This window comes from Varroa destructor, unplaced genomic scaffold (genome assembly GCF_002443255.2).
Source record: "Varroa destructor unplaced genomic scaffold, Vdes_3.0 BEIS01000007.1, whole genome shotgun sequence".
In the NCBI taxonomy this organism is placed as follows: domain Eukaryota; kingdom Metazoa; phylum Arthropoda; class Arachnida; order Mesostigmata; family Varroidae; genus Varroa; species Varroa destructor.
In genome coordinates, this window is record NW_019211460.1 from 14,974,488 (window position 1) to 14,978,434 (window position 3,947).

The 3,947-nt window shown below is 38.3% G+C and overlaps 1 long non-coding RNA gene across 1 annotated transcript in view; it reads left to right on the forward strand.

Moving 5' to 3' along the window:
- Positions 1-1,818, forward strand: part of LOC147754361 (uncharacterized) — a 61,147-nt gene extending 59,329 nt beyond the window's left edge. The window contains exon 4 of the long non-coding RNA XR_015316945.1: positions 1,687-1,818. This is a non-coding gene — a long non-coding RNA (uncharacterized LOC147754361). The remainder of the gene's footprint in view (positions 1-1,686) is intronic.
- Positions 1,819-3,947: the final 2,129 nt, after the last annotated feature.

The window sequence follows — 3,947 nt, forward strand, 5'->3', positions numbered from 1 at the left end:
TATATATAGATAATAAAGGCAAGTTTCGTTTGTTTTTATTATTCCCTATTCATCTTACGTCTATATCCCAGTGAGAAGTGTTCTCTCTTCTTTTCAAGTCTGTTGAGATTTCGTTGTGTAGTGAGCGGAATTTTATGCCTGAGATCCAAAGATGAAGACTTCTAGTGAAAAAAATCGTTTTTGATACATGCTGTATTTCGCCGTTTACCGAGGTCGGTAGCCTAATTTATGCCGTACACGGTGGAAGTTATGCAACTGAGAGAACTGTCCGACGGGGTTCGTAAAAAATAATATCTTGGACAAAAACTATTCACCCTGTTTCGGCCGATTGTCCGAGATCAATGGAAAATATCGGATCGCAAACGGCTCGTTAGTGGGTCGAGAAATAAGTTGCGAACACTAGCCTTTCATCAAGGGTCTTAAGTATATAGAATTTTATTGGAATTCAGGACCCTGAAGAAGGTCCAAAGCGGGTTAAATGTGCACATACAAACGACTTTTCATCGACCCTCGACATCTCGCCTAGCACCGGTCAAAGCGCAGCCATGATGACTGGTCTCTAGATAGAATGGTCACCGTTGACGAGAACTGGTGCATCAACGTGGGGAAAAAAGTAGGCAGCTTCGAAAGAAACGTCGAAGCCGGAAGTTACACAAAGTAGAGCAAATAGACCAAGCAAGGTAATTTTTCTCCATGATATTGCCGTATCGCACATGGCGAGAGTTATGAAAGTTGCACGACAAGAACCTGAAAAAAAGGTTCGTCTGCATCCACCGTATTTTCCAGACCTTAGATGAACACAGTTTAGTGATAATAGTTCTGATAGTGAAGAACGCCTTAAAAACTGGCCCAGTACCAGATTGGGAAATATTTACTTCAATTGAGCAAATACGTTTTTGGGAGGTGGGAGAAGGTCGTACGAAATGACAGCGAACACATAATAAATTAAGTCGTTCTTATAATTCAAGCGAAGCAATGCGCTTTGTATTAGATAAAGCACCTGAAATTAGTTACGCGCCAACCTAACACATACACAATATAGGAAAAGCTCAGCCGAATGAAACCTGTGTTCGCAGAACTCGGTTAAACAGGTACGTGTACCTTTCTGGCGATATAATGCCGTTTATAAAGAGTCCGAGGCGCCGATCAAGGCTTCCTACTACCCATGCTTATTTGGAGTTCACCAGAACCACTTCATGACATGGAAAACGAAGCCCGGGAAAAGGCTAATAGAACCAGCCGATGATACACATATACGTCTTTGGCAAAACGCTGCTTTGGCTACATCCAGCACAGCGCTCGGGTTCCATTTGCCAGCGCTTATATATGGTGTACTTATGTATGGTGTATAAGATGTACTTATATATGGTGGAAATATTATTTTTACTTGTTCGTGTAATATAACTGCATTTTTCTACAAGCGAAAGAGAGAGATGAAACTTTGTGTTCAGGTGAAGTTCAGCACAAGGTATAGCTAACAAAAATTCTCTAAAAATATATCAGTTAGAGTTCTCAAAAGACTATAATTATTTAAATTAAATTATTTTTCGTGGGCTGCATAGTACAGTTGAACACATACGGAAAGCATATAAAACGTACAAATCAATTAATCATATTTATTAGTAGTAACGAAGGCATAAGCGTTTATTCATTATTTCAACAACACAAATGTTTTTTTTTTTACAGAAAATTTGGCTATGTGTTGGCAGGACCCAACTATCTACTGACTGTTTCAAGTCAAGAGCAGCAATCTGAATGGGTTTCGAGAATTTGTAGTCATGTTAGATAAAGGACATGTGTATGTTGATCGTTGAAACCTCACTCATGTCTCATTCGTAGCGAAAAAAAAAAAAAAAAAAAAGCATTCAATTGGTTGAACGCAATGCTTACTTGTTGGCAACGGCGACCAGACTACTTGCGTCCGTACGGCCTCTCGTCGTACGTTAAATACTTTTCGTATTTATTGCAATGAGGTTGCAAGACGGGTACGGCTGTCGTCTGATCAGCTCAGGGACAATATACGATGATGAATTCTGTTAGGTTTGTGGGTGGTGGTCTTGCAGTATATGTAGTTCCAACATTTGATTGACCATTCAGCTAACTACAACGCCAGTCACTCAAACAATCACTGGCAAAATCTCTCCACAGTAGCTTCGCTGTTTGCCTAATGTTTAGATACGTTAGATACTTACAGTTCTTGTTGATAATTTATAGTACCTGTATACTATATAGTTTCACAGACTCATTCGCAGCCAACATTTCATAGGGTGAAACTGCCGGCTTAGGTCAAGCTTGTCCCATACCAATTGCCACTCTGCCTCTTATAGACGCATTAGCACTACGGCAAACCTTCATCTATTACGTTCCAAAGTGTTGGCAGCAGGATGACATTCAATTTTTTTTTAAATTTAAAATTTTCCACTTATTCGTAGAGCCGAAGCCGTCAAGTTACCTACACCTTCACAAATACACATGTCATATTACTCTGCCACCTGTAGGAGTATTCAAAATCACCCTTTTTTTTTTTTTCATTAAAATGTACTTTTTTTTTTCGAAACGATTCAAAAGTACATTTTACATTAGGCGCACGGTATTCGATCAACAACTATTGTTAACTTTTTTAGATAAGTATATGATCAACCCTTTTATCAGTCAAGTATTTTAGTAGTCAAGTATTTATTTTTTTTTCAACTCTGCTAGTCACCAAACATTCATAAACATGCGTACTAGAGATCGTTACGATGTGGAGCAAAATAAAACAATATGTTGAAGCCTATCAACATCTTTCTTCACTTTTAATATATCACTCAATACGTCATTCCCGGAGGCTTTGACGATCTTTTTTTGACCGATTTTAAACAAACACTCATCTACGCCCAACTCAGAGTCCAGAGCTTATTTTAGTAAAAGTTTTAAGATCGATACACTCATAGGCCGCATGAATGGATGCCTCCACAGACCATAAGAACGGATGCCCTTTTTGCTAGCCAAGCGAAACTAAGAGGGAACTGGTGGTATTCAACGAACGAAGATGGTACGAAACGCTAGCGTGGTATTGAGTAAAGCCAAATACTACGCCAATGCAAGTATTATATATCAAACTTTTGTAAAATACATGTGCCAACGTTTGCTGCTTCATTGATAATTGTCGTCCTAGCTGTTTCATCATAATTAGTTGTCGTCACTTGCTTAGAAAGTTCTAAAAAATTAGTGTTTTTATCTGGAAATATCGATTACTCCGACCTGAATAGCGAAACACAGACTGACAACGAACGAAAGTTATGCTTGGCTTAATTCCCAAGGAAAACTGTTACTCGCAAGATAACGCACACGTAATGAACGCACATCTAATAAAGCTAATGGTGACGGAAAAAGTAGAATATGTCTATTGATTAAGGCTCAATTATGGCAACAAATACCGACAGGCAGATAAAGTAACCTTTAAATGAATGTGCCTACAGCTAACGCCTATCTCTACGTTTCAGATTTTAATTATAGTCAAATTCAATGCAGGAGATCTTTTTTCTATCTGGCTAATTAGTGCAGTTGAAATAAGTAAACGTAAACGGTATAGGGTCTCTTAGCCTGAATTTTGTAGATATATTTAACTTGGGCCTCGAGCTAACAGGCCAGCTGACTGAATAACGAAGCGTTATAACACTTCTGATTATATAGAATTTATTACATTATATCGAATAGAATCTTTTGTTATACATGGCACTAGAAAATTGGCAAGATGACAAAAACAATTTCAAATTTCACTGATAATCCTAAGTCGTTAAGGCGCCATTGATATCGGCCCCTTAGCAACTATGCCATAGTTGCTTCTAAAAATTGTTAGATTTGTGTCACTGATGGCGACGTCTTTAACAATGGTTCGCACTAAATCGCCAGAGAAAAATTCAGCTATTCAATAGGGATTCTGAGACATCTTGTGTTAAAACAAG